Source organism: Gobio gobio (assembly GCF_949357685.1).
Source record: "Gobio gobio genome assembly, chromosome: 25".
Lineage (NCBI taxonomy): Eukaryota > Metazoa > Chordata > Actinopteri > Cypriniformes > Gobionidae > Gobio > Gobio gobio.
This window is the reverse complement of record NC_137121.1, coordinates 35,969,485-35,992,299: the sequence shown is the minus strand read 5'-3', so window position 1 is coordinate 35,992,299 and position 22,815 is coordinate 35,969,485. Positions and strand designations below refer to the sequence as shown.

The 22,815-nt window shown below is 38.4% G+C and overlaps 1 protein-coding gene across 2 annotated transcripts in view; it reads right to left on the bottom strand.

Moving 5' to 3' along the window:
* Positions 1-22,815, bottom strand: part of ankrd27 (ankyrin repeat domain 27 (VPS9 domain)) — a 98,961-nt gene that overhangs the window by 36,686 nt on the left and 39,460 nt on the right. The window lies entirely within an intron of this gene.

Below are 22,815 nucleotides of genomic sequence, written 5' to 3'. Positions count from 1 at the left end.
ATCAAGACAACAGCCGAAGAAGAAGCAGCTTGATGTGTAGAATCTGTACATTCATGTCGGAATATCAGCAGCAGTGAGAGAGCGGCTTTTCTTGCAGCTTGCGTTGTTGTATCTAATACAAATTAAGCATCTCTAGTTGATTAGTAAAGTTAAATAAGGCGATCTGGCGCTGGAATGCATTTGTGAAACCATGCGGAGCTCGTGGCCGCTGTTTTCAGTAGCGGTGGCTCAGCAAGCGATTGTTGTTGCGGAGACTTCATTCACGAAATATACCCTAATGTGTCCCTGTTCTTGATATACAATTACTGATTAACATCTTTGGTTTTAATGAGAAAATAAATAAACTATATTCAGCGGATCTATGTATTTATTTACTACCATAAAGAATCGCTGGACTGCAAAATAGTGTGTTATAGCAGACGTAAGGAACTATCATCCAATTTCTGGACACACACACACACACACTCCTATCGCAGATTTTTTATTTATTTATTGACCTGAGGGAAGGGTTCTGGCAGACCAATCACAGCGCTTGCGGTCCGATAAGCTCTTGTTTTACCCGACATACTTCAATTCTTTACACATATTTGATAATGCTGACATTTACATACGCTTACATTTTAACATTATGTGAATAAATGACCCGTCCAAAACGTATCTGTCCATGATGTGCATGTCAAATAAAATCAGTCATGAATATAATTCATTTCTTATGTTTTTTTGTATCAGTATTTACTTATTGATCAAATTTCAAATCGTTTCTCAATGTTATTTACATACATACATACATACATACTTATTATGTTATTCATGATTAAAGGATTAGTTCACTTTTAAATAAACTTTTGCTGATAATTTACTCACCCCCATGTCATCCAAGATGTCCATGTCTTTCTTTCTGCAGTCGAAAAGAAATTAGGTTTTGGATGAAAACAGTCCAGGGTTTTTCTCCATATAATGGACTTCAATGGGCTCCAAACAGTTCTAGGTCCATATAACAGTTTCAGTGCCGCTTCAAAGGGCTTTAAACAACACCAGATGATGAATAAGGGTCTTATCTAGCCAAACCATCAGTTTCTGAGAGAAACCCAGCAGTATTTATGCTATTATTTTACCTCTTTTCAGACGAGAGTGATCGTCTCTGAGCTCCGCCATAACTTCCGCTAAGTGAGGTCAAAATATGAGCGTGGTCATAGATGTATGTAGATGCCTCATTAGCGCCTGCACGGATCAGTAGAATTAGGCATCTACGATCGATATATCTATGACCACGCACGTATTTTGACCTCACTTAGAGGAAGTTATGGCTGAGTTCAGAGATGATCACGTTCATCTGAAAAGAGGTAAAATAATAGCATAAATACTGCTGGGTTTCTCTCAGAAACTGATCGTTTGGCTAGATAAGGCCCTTATTCATCGTCTGGTATCGTTTAAAGCCCTTTGAAGCTGCACTGAAACGGTCATTTGGACCTTGAATCGTTTGGGGCCCATTGAAGTCCATTATATGGAGAAAAACCCTGGACTGTTTTCATCCAAAATCTTAATTTCATTTCGACTGCAGAAAGAAAGACATGGACATCTTGGATGACATGGGGGTGAGTAAATTAGCAGCAAAAGTTTATTTAAAAGTGAACTAATCCTTTAAGTAGTATCATATTTAATGGAAACTCATTTTCACCGTTAAGTTATACATGAGGCAAAAGAAGCCAGAATAGGATAAACTGAACTTCATTTCAACACAACTTCTGCTCACGTATGAAGGCTGCTATTGGATCACTGAGGGTAACTGTCATATTATGCAACTATGCATTACTGTATGGAGAGCTTATGACCTACTGGCTACGTTCTGCTTTAAGAAGAAATGGTGCAACCCAATAAAGTACTGAGTTGGTTAGACACTAGCTAGCAGTTACTAAGCCTCTAGTGTGGAGTTTCCGCTCCGTTTTAAGAGGGAACTTCTGCTACTCTAACACACATCTTTAATACATTTCTTTAATCACAATAAAGTGACTCTTCTGAGGCAGATCTTTTTAGCGAATCAAATTAGAAACATACACAATCTTTGCAGTTCAATTCCCAAAGTGAATGAGCTCTATAAGCCCATTCCTATAGATAGTTAAAAAAAAGAAAGAGGTTTGAATCAGTGAACAAATCCCTGTATATATTTACAGCATGCTTTGGCATGTGAGCAAAATAAACATTAGGGCTGCACGATTTGGGGAAAATATCTAATTGCGATTATTCTGGTTAAAATTGCGATTTAAAATGCGATTATCATTTTTTTTTCTTTTTATAAATGAAAAGTGTGTATATAACATTGTGTTTATGTATTAATATGGCTAAGAGTTATTATTATTGCTAAATAAAATAAGAAAATATTACTATTACAATAACATTTTCATTATTTATTTGTTTTAAATAGCATTTCATAATAATAATAATAATAATAATTTACAGAACAATTATTTTTCAAAAAAAATTATGGGTTACCTGTTAATATGCAGAGAGCCTATCAGTCCCTCCAGAAAAACGTGATTATGCGATCGCATGATTTAATGCATAATCACCCAAAGTCCGCATATTTATGCGGGGGCCGCATTTTTTCAAATACGCCGCACTTTCGCCGCGTAAATTGCCTATTTCCGCGAGCAAAATACGCGGGGCTAGCATGATTTCATAATCCCCGCATTTTCGTTGCAAAAAAGTCATATATATTAGCAGAAAGTTGAAAAATGTTTGTTTACTTCACACAAGAGCCGCCATTTCCCTCTATTGCCATGGGAACGTTTTGAAGTGACGTAATTACCCGACGTGAACGTCCTCGAAAAGCTGCAAACCCCGCGGTGAAACCATGATGAAGCCGCAAACTCCCATTTGCCAACAAAAATAACAGCAAAAGACCGTGCAAAGCAGTTTCCCGGTGTTTTGACAGATTTAAAAAAAACACACGTTATGAATCAGTGAGTCGATTCAGCGGTTTGAAGTGAGTCGATTCAGCGGTTTGGAGCGTTATGAATCAGTGAGTCGATTCAGCGGTTTGGAGCGTTATGAATCAGTGAGTCGATTCAGCGGTTTGGATCGCCCAAGTCACGTATTTCAGCAGTTTGACACGCGATCTGAATCATGAATCGACTCGCTGATTCATAACGCTTCGAAGCTTCATGATGCTGAGTTTTGAAATCCGTCATCGCTATATAAGCCGTTATTTAGGTTTTAGCACAAAAACTATTCTGGTCGCTTCATAAAGTTATTGTAGAACCACTGTAGTGAGATGGACTTTGTAACGATGTCTTTAGTACCTTTTATGGGTCTTGAGAGTGTAAAGTGCAGTGCACAGGGCCTTTCTGAGCCATCGGATTTCAACTAAAATATCTTCATTTGTGTCTGAAGATGAACGGAGGTCTTACGGGTGTCCAACGACATGAGGGGAAGTGACAGAATTTTCATTTTTGGGTGAACTAACCCTTTAAGAGTTTGCACTTTGTGCATTGGAAGCACTCAAATGTCTGTTTTGTAAAGCTCCCTCTGTAAAACAGGAAGTTATTTATTCATTTTTTCAGAATTTGTAGCATATTCCTTTTGTAAAGCTACAGAACTGGTTTGACTCAATGCTTTGTAAATTTGAGTCGTGTGTTTATTAAGGTCTTCAATAAAATTAAAGCTGCGAGCAGCGATGACGGGCCCAAGCCGGTGGCACCGCCACCCCGGTGGCATCAGTTTAACTGTGCACGGCAGGCAATAGGCATTTAAAATGGGAAAACATAAAAGGACTATGTCAAAGTCATCTGAATTCACCACATTAACTGCAGCAGTTGGTGCTGCTATGACCACAAACCACAACAGCCACATCTATGAGATCAATTAAATTTATATGAATTTCATGTCAGATTATGTCAAAGGTCAAATTGGAATGAGTTCAGAATACCATTCGAATGCTGATGTTGTTTTATTCAAACACTTCTCTTCATGTGTTTTTGAGCTACCTTAGCTACCATTTGTGCACCAATCTTATGCACCATAAAACATGCTTTAATTTCAATATGGGTGGTCCAATAAATTTTTTTTAATAAAAAATGTATAAATGGAGCCAAATCACAGAAACTGCAAAGATGATTTTAATATCAGTGTCAGGTAAGAGTAAGATGCGTGTCTACATTTTATGGAAGTTTATTATAAATAGCCACTTTTATAAAATCATGTGAAATTTATGTTTTAATACATTTATATTATATCAGTAAATAATTAATTTAAAGACATGTGCATCATACGTGATCTTGGCAAACACATCACATGACGTTTTTATTTCAAGTGATAGTTATTTGTGATAGCCTATATGAAAGGGTTAAATTATGATCAAGAGAGAAAGTCACACACACACACACACACACACACACACACACACACACACACACACACACACACACACACACACACACACACACACACACACACACACACACACACACACACACACACACAATGATAGAGTGAGAGTGAGGGGGAGGGGAAGGACTGAGAGAAAGGCACACACACAAACTCACAGGGTGAGAGAGACCCCCCCCACACACACACACACACACACACACACAGATAGAGAGGGGGAAGGGGAAAGACAGGCAGATGGCATTCCATAGACTTAATGGTTTGTATACTGTACAAACTGTACATTCTATCCCCCTACACTACCCCTAAGCCTACATATCGCACACACACACACACATACACACACACACACACACACACACACACTACCCCTAAACCTACCATCACAGAAAACATTCTGCATTTTTACATTTTTATTAAAAAATTGTTTAATATGCTGTTAAAGCTATTTTGATTTACGGGGACACATGAAATGTCTTCATAAACCATGATTATGTTGTAATAAACACCCCTCCACCTATATATGTTATATATATATTATGTTATATATACCATGATTATATCCCAAAATAATAAATGTTATATTTACCCATGGCCTTCCCTGTTATACAGAAATGTAATAGTTATCAAACCTTCCTTAACTGCATAAATAATAAATGAAATATAGATGAATCATCATTAAAGCTACAATTTTCTCTATTCCCGTTGTTCTTTGATGAACATTAATGACAGGCATCATCAGTGCTCCTGTCACTTTAAGAACAACCGCGGATCTCACGCGCGGTCCCGCGCATCTCATTTCCTCACAACTCTTTAAAGTTCATTTAAGACGTTATTTAACTAATTTAAGACTCTAATATGAGAATACTCAAAATCCTCTGTGTTATTGTTTGTTCAAGAGCAAAAGAGAACTCGATGTGAGCAGGAAACTGACGCGAGTCTATCTATGCGTCGAGTGTGTGTGTGTGTGTGTGTGTGTGTGTGTGTGTGTCAGTGTCCCTTGATTAGCTGACATGAGACGCATCCACACAGATAGGACACTGACAGACACACACACACACACACACACACACACACACACACACACACACACACACACACACACACACACACACACACACACACACACACACACACACACACACACACACACACACACACACACACACACACACACACACACACACACACACACCGCAGCATAGCCATACAGTTTAAGTTCACCCACACTATATATTAATAAAAAGGTTTACAGTGCAAATACTGTTGTTGCAAATACTGTGCATAAAATTTGAAAACATTTGCAAAAAACACCACTGTATCATTACATTTTTTTTTTTAAACCTTTAAGTAACCATTTTTTAAACATCTATAAACATTACATTTACATAGATAGACGGACCAGATATTCCTAACACTTTGGGAATACTTTAGGGTTACTAGTTGTTTTGTAAACTGTCTATAAACATTATCTGGATGGTTATTGTAAAGTTGCAACCGATGACTATAATACCTTGTTAAATAGTTTAATAAACAGTACCAGTAAAACGTGGGCAGTACCAGTAAAACATGTAAACAGTACCAGTCAAACATGTGGGTTGTCCTGATACTGTACTTCAAAATGTAATAGTGTAAAAATTGCCACAGAATAAAGTAATTGTTCAAGATCTATTGCTAACTCATAAAAATAATGTCATATTTGCATAAACTGTCACTACCGTATATCCCGACACTAGCACATTAAGATAAGCTATGAAAAAAAATCATGTTCCTCTGCCTCTTTCTGGTTAAATAATGTTTATAATAATTGTTAATATAGCATGCTATATTAACTATTCCAGGTTATTTATGCATAGCATAAATAATAGTTAGTATAGCATGCTATGCCACTTTCATCAAAACATATTACAAAGCTATAGCAATCTCATGTCATTCCGTCTGTTCGAAAAAAAAGTTGCACTAACTGTTCGTTACAAGCAGCATTTGCCGTCAGGCAGGTAACGATAGCTAACATAAACATATTTTTGCTAGCCTACCTGCTGCAAACTTACACTTTTTTTGTACAAGACAAGTAGAGCTATTTTATCCAGTGTAATTTATCACATACCACTATCTTGTTTTTTCTTATCCTCCTCTTCCTTTCTCTTTTCTGGCTTCCTGAAGCATAAAATTCCGCTTCAAATCCGAGGATGTTTTGTATTTTGCCGCAGCAGAGATCGCGTGGTTGGCTGGCTGCTGTCAGCGACTTCTGAGAGGGGCCCCTTAAGGGGGATCCCGATAACAGTGTCATTGCACTTTACTGCATTGACTATCAATGGGGCGCTCACACAGTTTGTCGTTTCATTTTATTCTTAACCTGTCGCTGTCTTGGTGCCCCAGGCCAGCTCGAGGCCCCAAGCAATTGCTTGGTTTGCCTGCCTTGTCGCGACGGGCCTGCACACACACACACACACACACACACACATACACATAGACAGGACACTGGCATACAGCGCGCTCTCTTGTGTCTTGTCGCGCTTGGAAGCATTTACATGAATAGGAGCGTGGTGATCATGTAACGCTAAGCAAAAATTGATATAAAAACGGACGCTGCGTTATTTGCGTTAAATATTTTTAATGCGTTAAGCTTCCGTTTCACGTTGACCGAGTTTGGTGGAGATTGAATAAATCACCTACGAGGAGAACGTAAAAACTCAGACCCTGAATTATACAAATATTCACGTTCAAACAAAAACTTTCTGTGAAAAAAAGACACTTATAAACAGACACTTGTAGAAAATAATGTGAATTTTTTTTAAAAATAAATTTGAACTATGTCAGTAAATAATGAATTTAAAGACAAATGTGTCAAAAGTGATCTTTGCAAACACAGCACATGACCTTCTGTAAAGCACATGTATAGAAAACACACACACTCCTCTGTTTTAAAAAAAGAGTTCTGTCTGAATGAGTACATGAAATCACGGCTGTCAGATGATAAGAATTGTAACTCAAATGTGATTTAGAAAATGAGTTCTGTAGTGATATAGTGTCATAGTTCATGTCCACATTAACCACTACGTTGTAATACCAATAGCCATGTCATCATACACATTTGTGTCCTCATAAATCACATAAGCAAGCACAGAGAGAGAGAGAGAGAGAAAGGGAGTTTCAAAAATAATACAACACTGCCCCCTTTTGGTGATAGAGGGGAGGGCACACAAACAGTCAAAAACATTATTAAACTTTGACATGTTGCCATGGCAGCATTATTTGAAATATCAGGAATTCATTCATATGTCTCTATCTGTCATGTTTTCACATTATACTGATGAAGTTTGAAGTCAATCGTGTGAAAATAAGATGGTGATTCAAAGCATTTTTGAAAGTGACACACTTCCTGCTGCCAGTTGGTGGCGCTATAACTTTGACTCACAAAAGTCATATCCATGTGATCGGCCTCTTACAACGAACACACAGCTGAAGTTTCATCCAAATCAGTCAATGTTTGCACAAGTTATTACACACTTCCTGTTTACCTTTTCTCGCCATAAATTCGTTGCTTCGCCACGGCCAAACCGTTTAAGATATCAAAAATCCGTTCGCAATTTAGCATCCTCTGTGTCTTGACTTCATGCTGACCGAGTTTGGCACTGATTGAAACAATGGCCTCGGAGGAGTATATTAAATTCCAGAGCATGTGTTTTCAGAACAACCCATATTAGCTCACTTCCTGTTGGGCTGACACGTAACTTAGAGCACGAAAGTTGTTTGGCCCGATGAGGTCTATATGTGTACCGAGTTTCATACATGTACGTGCAAGTGTGTTTGATATATAGACCAAGTTTTCAGACCCCACTTTAGGGGGCGCTGTCGAGCCCCCCTGCCACGCCCGGGTACCAGCTTCAGCCCGGCTCTGATGGCCGCGCATTCCGATGTGTGTGCAAAGTTTCAAGAGTTTTTGAGCATGGTAAGGGCCCCAAAAGTGCCCGAGAAGTCGATAAAATAATAATAATAATTAAAGCTGCGAGCAGCGATGACGGGCCCAAGCCGGTGGCACCGCCACGCCGGTGGCATCAGCTTAACTGTGCACGGCAGGCAATATGCATTTAAACAGGAGAATATTTTAGAATCGCTCGAATGTGCCACATTTACCGCAGCAACTGGTGCCACTATCACCACAAGCCACACCCATGATGTAATTTAAATTTAGATTAATTTTAATATCATAGGATAAAATAGATAAAAGTTATATTTTCCTGCTCAAAATTTTGTAAGTCCAGAAGGCCAGTATTTAATTCAAGGTGTTTGTAGTTCTTTTTTACTTATTCACACTAAAGTAGGGATGAAACGGTATGGAAATTTAACATCACGATTATAGTGACCCAAATTATCACGGTTATCAATATTATCACGGTTTTGTTCAAACAAGATGAAAGTGTTCAAAAAGAACAGATGCACACACTTAAAACATTTCAACAAGTTTTATATTTGAAATTAAACAAACAACAAATAACTAAAGCAGCTCTAAGCACTTTTTTAAGCTAGATTCTGTGGGATTTCTTTACTTAATGGCCGTCGTCAATAGCAACGCATAACGCATAAATAATAATAATTTGTCGTAAATATAATCTCTAATATTATCTCTGTAAATATATTCTCAAGAAATATTCTCATCAGTGTTCAGCTATGATGCATTTAAATCTAGCATATTTTGTGTTAGAGCCCAAACAGTATCCAAGTGAAATAATGCATATCCATATTTCCATATGATTTGACAGTTTATTTTATTAAATATCAAAATGTGTGCATCATACCTGACACCTAGATGAACACTTTACAGTCAGTTTTATGACTGTCATTCTCTTTAAATGCTAGTGAAGTTTGGTAACGTTATACACGTTTCAATGTTGTATGTAACTTTGCAGACGGTCCCTAACTTCGCCAGCGTTATGCCAGTCATATCAGATGCGCTGTGGTTCTGCTGTGTTTTTTTAAACCATTTTACCTAAATCACCAAAATAATAAATGTTATATTTACCCATGACCTTCCCTGTTATACAGAAATGTAATAGTTATCAAACCTTCCTTAACTGCATAAATAATAAATGAAATATAGATGAATCATCATAAAAGCTACAATTTTCTCTGTTCCCGTTGTTCTTTGATGAACATTAATGACAGGCATCATCAGTGCTCCTGTCACTTTAAGAACAACCGCGGATCTCACGCGCTGTCCCGCGCATCTCATTTCCTCACAACTCTTTAAAGTTCATTTAAAACGTTATTTAACTAATTTAAGACTCGAATATGAGAATACTCAAAATCCTCTGTGTTATTGTTTGTTCAAGAGCAAAAGAGAACTCGATGTGAGCAGGAAACTGACGCGAGTCTATCTATGCGTCGAGTGTGTGTGTGTGTGTGTGTGTGTGTGTGTGTGTGTGTGTGTGTGTGTCAGTGTCCCTTGATTAGCTGACATGAGACGCATCCACACAGATAGGACACTGACAGACACACACACACACACACACACACACACACACACACACAGCATACCGCAGCATAGCCATACAGTTTAAGTTCACCCACACTTTATATTAATAAAAAGGTTTACAGTGCAAATACTGTTGTTGCATATACTGTGCATAAAATTTGAAAACATTTGCAAAAAACACCACTGTATCATTACATTTTTTTTAAACCTTTAAGTAACCATTTTTTAAACATCTATAAACATTACATTTACATAGATAGACGGACCAGATATTCCTAACACTTTGGGAATACTTAAGGGTTACTAGTTGTTTTGTAAACTGTCTATAAACATTATCTGGATGGTTATTGTAAAGTTGCAACCGATGACTATAATACCTTGTTAAATAGTTAATAAACAGTACCAGTAAAACGTGGGCAGTACAAGTAAAACATGTAAACAGTACCAGTCAAACATGTGGGTTGTCCTGATACTGTACTTCAAAATGTAATAGTGTAAAAATTGCCACAGAATAAAGTAATTGTTCAAGATCTATTGGTAACTCATAAAAATAATGTCATATTTGCATAAACTGTCACTACCGTATACATCCCGACACTAGCACATTAAGATAAGCTATGAAAAAATCATGTTCCTCTGCCTCTTTCTGGTTAAATAATGTTTATAATAATTGTTAATATAGCATGCTATATTAACTATTCCAGGTTATTTATGCATAGCATAAATGCATAGCATAAATAATAGTTAGTATAGCATGCTATGCCACTTTCATCAAAACCTATTACAAAGCTATAGCAATCTCATGTCATTCCGTCTGTTCGAAAAAAAAGTTGCACTAACTGTTCGTTACAAGCAGCATTTGCCGTCAGGCAGGTAACGATAGCTAACATAAACATATTTTTGCTAGCCTACCTGCTGCAAACTTACACTTTTTTTGTACAAGACATGAGTAGAGCTATTTTATCCAGTGTAATTTATCACATACCACTATCTTGTTTTTTCTTATCCTCCTCTTCCTTTCTCTTTTCTGGCTTCCTGAAGCATAAAATTCCGCTTCAAATCCGAGGATGTTTTGTATTTTGCCGCAGCAGAGATCGCGTGGTTGGCTGGCTGCTGTCAGCGACTTCTGAGAGGGGCCCCTTAAGGGGGATCCCGATAACAGTGTCATTGCACTTTACTGCATTGACTATCAATGGGGCGCTCACACAGTTTGTCGTTTCATTTTATTCTTAACCTGTCGCTGTCTTGGGGCCCCAGGCCAGCTCGAGGCCCCAAGCAATTGCTTGGTTTGCCTGCCTTGTCGCGACGGGCCTGCACACACACACACACACACACACACACACACACACAGACAGGACACTGACATACAGCGCGCTCTCTTGTGTCTTGTCGCGCTTGGAAGCATTTACATGAATAGGAGCGTGATCATGTAACGCTAAGCAAAAATGGATATAAAAACGGACGCTGTGTTATTTGCGTTAAATATTTTTAATGCGTTAAGCTTCCGTTTCACGTTGACCGAGTTTGGTGGAGATTGAATAAATCACCTACGAGGAGAACGTAAAAACTCAGACCCTGAATTATACAAATATTCACGTTCAAACAAAAACTTTCTGTGAAAAAAAGACACTTATAAACAGACACTTGTAGAAAATAATGTGAATTTTGTTTTAAAATAAATTTGAACTATGTCAGTAAATAATGAATTTAAAGACAAATGTGTAAAAAGTGATCTTTGCAAACACAGCACATGACCTTCTGTAAAGCACATGTATAGAAAACACACTCACACTCTGTTTTAAAAAAGAGTTCTGTCTGAATGAGTACATGAAATCACGGCTGTCAGGTGATAAGAATTGGAACTCAAATGTCATTTAGAAAATTAGTCCTGTATTAGTAGTGATATAGTGTCATAGTTCATGTCCACATTAACCACTACGTTGTAATACCAGTGTAATACCCATGTCATCATACACATTTGTGTCCTCATAAATAAAAAAACAAGCACAGAGAGAGAGAGAAAGGGAGTTTCAAAAATAATACAACACTGCCACCTTTTGGTTATAGAGGGGAGGGCACACAAACAGCCAAAAACATTATTAAACTTTGACACGTTGCCATTGCAACAGTATTGGAAATTTCAGAAATCCATTCATATGTCTATATCTGCCATGTTTTCACATTATACTGATGAAGTTTGAAGTCAATCGAGTCAAAATAAGACAGTGATTTAAAGCATTTTTTTTAAAAAGTGACACACTTCCTGCTGCCAGTTGGTGGCGCTATAACTTTGACTCACAAACGTCATATCCTTGCGATCGGCTTCCTACAACAAACACACAGCTGAAGTTTCATCCAAATCAGTCAATGTTTGCACAAGTTATAACACACTTCCTGTTTCCCTTTTCTCGCCATAAATTCGTTGCTTCGCCACGGCCAAACCGATTGAGATATCAAAAATCCGCTCGCAATTTAGCATCCTGAATATCTTGTCTTAATGCTGACCGAGTTTGGTGCCGATCGAAACAATGGCCTCGGAGGAGTATATTAAATTCCAGAGCATGCGTTTTCCGAACAACCCATAATAGCTCACTTCCTGTTGGGCTGATGCATAACTTAGAGCACGAAAGTTGTTCAGCCTGATGAGATCTATATGTGTACAGAGTTTCATACATGTACGTGCAAGTGTGTTTGATATATGGACCAATTTTTTTGTAGGGGGCGCTGTTGAGCTCCCCTACCACGCCCGGGTACCAGCTTCAGCCCGGCTCTGATGGCCACAGATTCCGATGTATCTGCAAAGTTTCAAGAGTTTTCGAGCATGGTAAGGGCCCCAAAAGTGCCCGAATAGTCGATAAGAAAAATAATAATAATAATTAAAGCTGCGAGCAGCGATGACGGGCCCAAGCCGGTGGCACCGCCACGCCGGTGGCATCAGCATAACTGTGCACGGCAGGCAATATGCATTTAAACAGGATAATTTTTTTAAATCGCTCGAATATGTCACATTTACCGCAGCAGCTGGTGCCACCATCACCACAAGCCACACCCATGATGTCATTTAAATGTAGATGATTTTTAATGTCATGGGATGAAATAGATCTCTTTCAAATATGTGAAAAGTTATCTTTTCCTGCTCAAAATGTTATAAGTCCAGAAGGCCAGTATTTAATTCAAGGTATTTGTATAGTTCTTTTTTTACTTATTCACAAGTGATAGTTATTTGTGATAGTCTATGATATGAAAGGGGTAAATTATCATCATCAAGAGAGAAAGGCACACACACAAACTCACAGGGTGAGAGAGAGACCCCACACACACACACACCCAGGGTGAGCCTGAGAGTGAGGGGGGAGGGGAAGGACTGAGAGAGAGGCAATCTGCACATTGAACAAGATTCACAAGATTTTAACAACAAAAAGAAATAAAATCTAAATGGTGGGAGAAAGTTTTTTTTACTTCAATCTCTGAAAACATTATTTTGAATATATTTGAAATCACAGATGTTGGGTGATGAGAATTGTAACTCAAATATAATTTAGAAAACTAGTCCTGTCTGAATAGTGATATGTCAGTGAGATCAGCTCGGGCGCGCACACCGTCTATGGGTGATGTCACGTATTTTGCGAAATGCGCAGTTAGGTGATGTGTCGCCCTCCACACGTTGCGAAACAGACTCCGAAATGGGGAAATGTAAATTTGCGGACTCCTGGTTGGAGTAGGATGAGTTTAAACAATGACCGCAGGGTTTTTCTATGGTTTTTCCAGCATAGCGGCCGCCTCCGTCACATTTCGTGCCACCTCCGTCTGTCGACAAAACTCAAGACAGGCAGTCCCTTGCTCAGATTAGGCATGTCGTGGTAATTAAATAATCATCAGAAATATATATTGTCACATGATCTTTCAGCAATCATTATTAGTATTTTATGATTTGCTAGTACAAAGTAATCTAAAGCCATTCCATAGCTGAATGTCTTTCCTCCGCTGTAGCTGTCCATCATTCTCCGTTCAGCATTCAAACTGCGCGTCGTGTTTGGTTACAGTCAGTCAGCTGCTCGGTAAAGCTCACTCCAAGATGATATATTCCCGTTATAATACTTGATATGCAGATAAAATAATTTATCTTCCTGGAGTTTATCTAGCGGTTTCTGAACGATGTTGTGCTCCCTACCCGGGTGACAACACAAGGCATCACACGCACAATAACCGGAATTTAAAACTGTGAAGAAACAGACCGATATACATAGTAGACTAGGATTTGTGCGCTCAACGCTCATCGTCTCTTTATGCCGTGAACTTTTTAATGTGCACTCGCGGTGCACTGCGCCCTCTGACTCCATGTTGCTTTAAGCGCATCATTTTGCACCCGGGATGCGCATAAGCGCATTGTGCCACGCTTTCATATATTTTCATAGTTTTGTGCACTTAAAGATGATTAAAAAAAATCTTGTTCTCACGTATCTATCATATATTTGTTGCCCCTTTACAGAGCTGCACATTACGTTTACAATAAACTATAAATCTTGAAATGTTATATTATTTGTGTAGGCCCATATAATTATTTACATTCATATATAAATTAAATATAAATTGTTTTTTTTATAAATGTATTTAATAAGAACACAAAGTAATTTGTACCTTTTCATTAACATTTTTAGATTTTATAAAATTAGTCCAGAGATGTTTTTTCAAGAATTACTTTTTGTAATTGCAAATTTTTTTAACTATCCACTCACCTAATTTAATATATATTTTTGTTATAGCTTATGATTATATATTTTTATTTTATTGCTCAACAGTAGTTCTCATCGCCGATGAGGTCTTTAAATATTTTGAGAAGGTCTTAAAAAAGTCTTAAAAAGGTATTAAAATTTACTTCAGGATTCCTGCATATACCCTGCATATGCATCATACGTGATCTTGGCAAACACAGCACATGACATTTTTATTTAAAATTAGAAAGTTTTAAATTAGTTAAATTAGATTAGTTAAATTAGAAAGTTGTCCGGCTCGAAGAGAACAATATATGTACGGGGACACATGAAATGTCTACAAATGTATGTCCTCAGAAATCACAGAAGCACACACACACACACACACACACACACACACACACACACACACACACACACACACATACACACACACACACACACACACACACACACACAGGGCCGTTTGAAGAAATTTGGGGGCCCCAAGCAAAATGGACATAGAGACAGTGCAAATACTGTTGCATATACTGTCCATAAAATTTGAAAACATTTGCAAAAAACACCACTGTATCATTAAAAAAAATGTGTAAACCTTTAACCGTTTTTAAAACATATATAAACATTACATAGATAGACGGACCAGATATTCCTAACACTTTGGGAATACTTAAGGGTTACTAGTTGGTTTGTAAACTGTCTATAAACATTATCTAGATGGTTATTATAAAGTTGCAACAGATGACTATAATACCTTGATAAATAGTTAATAAACAGTACCAGTAAAACATGTGGGTTGTCCTGATACTGTACTTCAAAATGTAACAGTGTAAAAATTGCCACAGAATAAAGTAATTGTTCAAGATCCATTGGTAACTTATAAAAATAATGTCATATTTGCAAACTGTCACTACCGTATATATCCCGACACTAGCACACTAAGATAAGCTATGAAAAAAATAATGTTCCTCTGCCTCTTTCTGGTTAAATAATGTTTATAATAATTGTTAATATAGCATGCTATTTTAACTATTCCAGGTTATTTATGCATAGCATAAATAATAGTTAGTATAGCATGCTATGCCACTTTCATCAAAACATATTACAAAGCTATAGCAATCTCATGTAATTTCGTCTGTTCGGAAAAAAAAAGTTGCTCTAACTGTTCATTACAAGCAGCATTTGCCGTCAGGCAGGTAACGATAGCTAACATAAACATATTTTTGCTAGCCTACCTGCTGCAAACTTACACCATTTTTGTACAAGACAAGTAGAGCTATTTTATCCAGTGTAATTTATCACATACCACTATCTTGTTTTTTTTCTTATCCTCCTCTTCCTTTCTCTATTTTCTTTTCTGGCTTCCTGAAGCATAAAATTCCGCTTCAAATCCGAGGATGTTTTGTATTTTGCCGCAGCAGAGATCGCGTGGTTGGCTGGCTGCTGTCAGCGACTTCTGAGAGGGGCCCCTTAAGGGGGATCCCGATAACAGTGTCATTGCACTTTACTGCATTGACTATCAATGGGGCGCTCACACAGTTTGTCGTTTCATTTTATTCTTAACCTGTCGCTGTCTTGGGGCCCCAGGCCAGCTCGGGGCCCCAAGCAATTGCTTGGTTTGCCTGCCTTGTCGCGACGGGCCTGGTGTGTGTGTGTGTGTGTGTGTGTGTGTGTGTGTGTGTGTGTGTGTGTGTGTGTGTGTGTGTGTGTGTGTGTGTGTGTGTGTGTGTGTGTGTGTGTGTGTGTGTGTCAGTGTCCCTTGATTAGCTGACATGAGACGCATCCACACAGACAGGACACTGACACACACACACACACACACACACACACAGACAGGACACTGACACACACACACACACACACACACAGGACACTGGCATACAGCGCGCTCTCTTATGTCTTGTCGCGCTTGGAAGCATTTACATGAATAGGAGCGATGGTGATCATGTAACGCTAAGCAAAAATGGATATAAAAACGGACGCTGCGTTATTGCGTTAAATATTTTTAATGCGTTAAGCTTCCGTTTCACGTTGACCGAGTTTGGTGGAGATTGAATAAATCGCCTACGAGGAGAACGTAAAAACTCAGACCCTGAATTATACAAATATTCACGTTCAAACAAACTAACTTTCTGTGAAAAAAGACACTTATAAACAGACACTTGTAGAAAATAATGTGAATTTTTTTTTTAAATAAATTTGAACTATGTCAGTAAATAATGAATTTAAAGACAAATGTGTCAAAAGTGATCTTTGCAAACACAGCACATGACCTTCTGTAAAGCACATGTATAGAAAACACACTCACACTCTGTTTTAAAAAAAGAGTTCTGTCTGAATGAGTACATGAAATCACGGCTGTCAGGTGAAAAGAATTGTAACTCAAATGTCATTTAGAAAATTAGTCCTGTATGAGTAGTGATATAGTGTCATAGTTCATGTCCACATTAACCACTACGTTGTAATACCAGTGTAATACCCATGTCATCATACACATTTGTGTCCTCATAAATCACATAAGCAAGCACAGAGAGAGAGAGAGAGAGAGAGAGAGAGAGAGAAAGGGAGTTTCAAAAATAATACAACACTGCCCCCTTTTGGTGATAGAGGGGAGGGCACACAAACAGCCAAAAACATTATTAAACTTTGACATGTTGCCATGGCAACATTTTTTGAAATATTAGGAATTCATTCATATGTCTCTATCTGTCATGTTTTCACATTATACTGATGAAGTTTGAAGTCAATCGTGTGAAAATAAGATGGGGATTCAAAGCATTTTTGAAAGTGACACACTTCCTGCTGCCAGTTGGTGGCGCTATAACTTTGACTCACAAAAGTCATATCCATGTGATCGGCCTCTTACAACGAACACACAGCTGAAGTTTCATCCAAATCATTCAATGTTTGCACAAGTTATTACACACTTCCTGTTTCCCTTTTCTCGCCATAAATTCGTTGCTTCGCCACGGCCAAACCGTTTGAGTTATCAAAAATCCGCTCGCAATTTAGCATCCTCTGTGTCTTGACTTCATGCTGACCGAGTTTGACACTGATTGAAACAATGGCCTCGGAGGAGTATATTAAATTCCAGAGCATGTGTTTTCAGAACAACCCATATTAGCTCACTTCCTGTTGGGCTGACACGTAACTTAGAGCACGAAAGTTGTTCGGCCTAATGAGATCTATATGTGTACCGAGTTTCATACATGTACGTGCAAGTGTGTTTGATATATAGACCAAGTTTTCAGACCCCACTTTAGGGGGCGCTGTCGAGTCCCCCTGCCACGCCCGGGTACCAGCTTCAGCCCGGTTCTGATGGCCGCGCATTCCGACGTGTGTGCAAAGTTTCAAGAGTTTTCGAGCATGTTAAGTGCCCCAAAAGTACCCGAGAAGTCGAAAAAAAAAATAAAAAGAAAAAGAATAATCCTTAGGGGAACAATAGGGCTCTGCGCCCTTTCAGGCTTGAGCCCTAATTAAAGCTGCGAGCAGCGATGACGGGCCCAAGCCGGTGGCACCGCCACGCCGGTGGCATCAGCATAACTGTGCACGGCAGGCAATATGCATTTAAACAGGATAATTTTTTTAAATCGCTCGAATATGTCACATTTACCGCAGCAGCTGGTGCCACTATCACCACAAGCCACACCCATGATGTCATTTAAATGTAGATGATTTTTAATGTCATGGGATGAAATAGATCTCTTTCAAATATGTGAAAAGTTATCTTTTCCTGCTCAAAATGTTATAAGTCCAGAAGGCCAGTATTTAATTCAAGGTATTTGTATAGTTCTTTTTTTACTTATTCACAAGTGATAGTTATTTGTGATAGTCTATGATATGAAAGGGGTAAATTATCATCATCAAGAGAGAAAGGCACACACACAAACTCACAGGGTGAGAGAGAGACCCCACACACACACACACCCAGGGTGAGCCTGAGAGTGAGGGGGGAGGGGAAGGACTGAGAGAGAGGCAATCTGCACATTGAACAAGATTCACAAGATTTTAACAACAAAAAGAAATAAAATCTAAATGGTGGGAGAAAGTTTTTTTTACTTCAATCTCTGAAAACATTATTTTGAATATATTTGAAATCACAGATGTTGGGTGATGAGAATTGTAACTCAAATATAATTTAGAAAACTAGTCCTGTCTGAATAGTGATATGTCAGTGAGATCAGCTCGGGGCGCGCACACCGTCTATGGGTGATGTCACGTATTTTGCGAAATGCGCAGTTAGGTGATGTGTCGCCCTCCACACGTTGCGAAACAGACTCCGAAATGGGGAAATGTAAATTTGCGGACTCCTGGTTGGAGTAGGATGAGTTTAAACAATGACCGCAGGGTTTTTCTATGGTTTTTCCTGCATAGCGGCCGCCTCCGTCACATTTCGTGCCACCTCCGTCTGTCGACAAAACTCAAGACAGGCAGTCCCTTGCTCAGATTAGGCATGTCGTGGTAATTAAATAATCATCAGAAATATATATTGTCACATGATCTTTCAGCAATCTTTATTAGTATTTTATGATTTGCTAGTACAAAGTCATCTAAAGCCATTCCATAGCTGAATGTCTTTCCTCCGCTGTAGCTGTCCATCATTCTCCGTTCAGCATTCAAACTGCGCGTCGTGTTTGGTTACAGTCAGTCAGCTGCTCGGTAAAGCTCACTCCAAGATGATATATTCCCGTTATAATACTTGATATGCAGATAAAATAATTTATCTTCCTGGAGTTTATCTAGCGGTTTCTGAACGATGTTGTGCTCCCTACCCGGGTGACAACACAAGGCATCACACGCACAATAACCGGAATTTAAAACTGTGAAGAAACCGACCGATATACATAGTAGACTAGGATTTGTGCGCTCAACGCTCATCGTATCTTTATGCCGTGAACTTTTTAATGTGCACTCGCGGTGCACTGCGCCCTCTGACTCCATGTTGCTTTAAGCGCATCATTCTGCACCCGGGATGCGCATAAGCGCATTGTGCCACGCTTTCATATATTTTCATAGTTTTGTGCACTTAAAGATGATTAAAAAAAATCTTGTTCTCACGTATCTATCATATATTTGTTGCCCCTTTACAGAGCTGCACATTACGTTTACAATAAACTATAAATCTTGAAATGTTATATTATTTGTGTAGGCCCATATAATTATTTACATTCATATATAAATTATATATTAAATATAAATAGTTTTTTTTTATAAATGTATTTAATAAGAACACAAAGTAATTTGTACCTTTTCATTAACATTTTTAGATTTTATAAAATTAGTCCAGAGATGTTTTTTCAAGAATTACTTTTTGTAATTGCAAATTTTTTTAACTATCCACTCACCTAATTTAATATATATTTTTGTTATAGCTTATGATTATATATTTTTATTTTATTGCTCAACAGTAGTTCTCATCGCCGATGAGGTCTTTTGTATTTAAATATTTTGAGAAGGTCTTAAAAAAGTATAGTATAGTCATTCCGTTTCATGTTGACCGAGTTTGGTGGTACTTTAGTTGAGTATTTGTGCACATTTATGTGTGTGCGTGTGTGGTCAAACTGCAAACACAAAACAATTCACAATTATTATCTAGTAATGTTCACATCACCAAATACGTTTCTAAAACATTGTAACATCAGCTTTGTGTACTAAGCATTAAACTTTGTTTAACTAAATGCAACATATTTTACAGGCAATACAAACTGTAAATGTCTAAAACAAAACAAATATATAACATTAGGCGTTTAGGCGCTAATCGCAAATAGCGATCTTCATAGTGATACACAAACCATCACAACACTTAAACAACATAACACTACTCACCACGCTGGGAATATAATGTAAGATAATAGTTTTAGCTGGAATTATTAAATGTTCAAATCTTCATTTGAGATCATGGCTTTCTCACTCAGTTCTCTAAGTTCAGTTTGTTTTTCCCTGCACTTCTTCCTGCACGATCACATCACTTGCGCTCACCGGAACAACGTCCTTAAAAGGGGCAGCACCCAACATCAGGGATCACACACACACACACACACACACACACACACACACACACACACACACACACACACACACACACACACACACACACACACACACACACACACACACACACACACACACACACACACACACACACACACACACACACACACACACACACACACACACACACACACACACACACACACACACACACACACACACACACACACACACACACACACACACACACACACACACACACACACACACACACACACACACACACACACACACACACATACACACACACACACACACACACACACACACACACACACACACACACACACACACACATCCCTGAAGAGATGGAATGTTTTTTTTTTATCCTGTTTCAAAACTAACACAATGCTGCCATCTTGTGTTCATTGAGGGGAGGGCACACAGGCACAATACATTATACAAATAAATATTTATAAAATATATATATATATTCATCTGAAAAATAGTATAGTCATTTAAAATTAATCTAAGTTCAATTGCCAAACATACAATCTTAATTTAATTGAAATCAAAATATGATTTTACAAGATATGAGACAATTTCTGTTCCTCTTTTTTGTCCTTATTTAATCCCTCGCCATGGCAACACCGTTTGAGATATCCAAAATCCGTTCACATTTTAGCATCTTCTGTATCTTTGTTTCATGTTGACCGAGTTTGGTGGAGATTGAATAAATCGCCTACGAGGAGAACGTAAAAACTCAGACCCCGATTTAACCAAAAATTCACCTTAAAACCAAAATATCTGACTTCCTGTTGGTCGGAGCTAATGACTGTAAATTAGAAAGTTGTCCGGCTCGAAGAGAACAATATATGTACCGAGTTTGGTGACTGAAGATAAAACTAACCCCCCCACTTTTGTCAAAAGGTGGCGCTAGAGAGCCCCTCATCCCCGCCCATTTCTGATGCTTTGCCAATGTGTACTGACTGACATCTCTGATGTGTGTGTTGAGTTTCAAGCAGTTTCAAGCAATTTCAAGCATGCTAAGAGCCTCAAAACAGCCAAAAGATTATTAAACTTTGACACGTTGCCATGGCAACAGTATTTGAAATTTCAGGAATCCATTTCATACGTCTCTATCTGTCATGTTTTCACATTATACTGATGAAGTTTGAAGTAAATGGGGTGAAAATAAGATGGTGATTCAAAGCATTTTTGAAAGTGACACACTTCCTGCTGCCAGTTGGTGGCGCTATAACTTTGACTCACAAAAGTCATATCCATGTGATCGGCCTCTTACAACGAACACACAGCTGAAGTTTCATCCAAATCAGTCAATGTTTGCTGACGTTATAACACACTTCCTGTTTCCCTTTTCTCGCCATAAATTCGTTGCTTCGCCACGGCCAAACCGTTTGAGATATCAAAAATCCGCTCGCAATTTAGCATCCTGGATATGTTCTCTTCATGCTGACCGAGTTTGGCGATGATCGAAACAATGGCCTCGGAGGAGTATATTAAATTCCAGAGCATGGGTTTTCCGAACAACCGATTATAGCTCACTTCCTGTTGGGCTGACGCATAACTATGAGCACGAAAGTTGTTTGGCCCGATGAGGTCTATATGTGTACCGAGTTTCATACATGTACGTGCAAGTGTGTTTGATATATGGACCAAGTTTTCAGACCCCACTTAAGGGGGCGCTGTCGAGCCCCCCTGCCACGCCCGGGTACCAGCTTCAGCCCGGCTCTGATGGCCGCGCATTCCGACGCCTGTGCGAATTTTCAAGAGTTTTCGAGCATGTTAAGTGCCCCAAAAGTACCCGAGAAGTCAAAAAAAAAAAAAAAAAAAAAAAAAAAAAAAAAAACAAAGAATAATCTGAGGAAGAACAATAGGGCTCTGCGCCCTTTCAGGGCTTGGGCCCTAATAATAAGAAACAGAGGAAGAACAATAGGGCTCTGCGCCCTTTCAGGGCTTGGGCCCTAACAAGATGAGAACTTAATATTCCCAGCACTTTCTGTGATGTAGTGCTTTTTTTCTCTTTTTCAGCAAACCGCAGTTTTTGCAAGTTCCTGCAATTTTATTGCATAAATATACCGCATTTTCCATCGCAATTTTTAAGAAAACATGCCGCATAATCAAGGATTTCTGCCCGCAACAATCACAAAAAAAGCCGCATTTTTCTGGAAGGACTGGCCTATGATTAAAATCATAAGAAAGGTCTAAGGATTTATTGTAAAAAAATATATA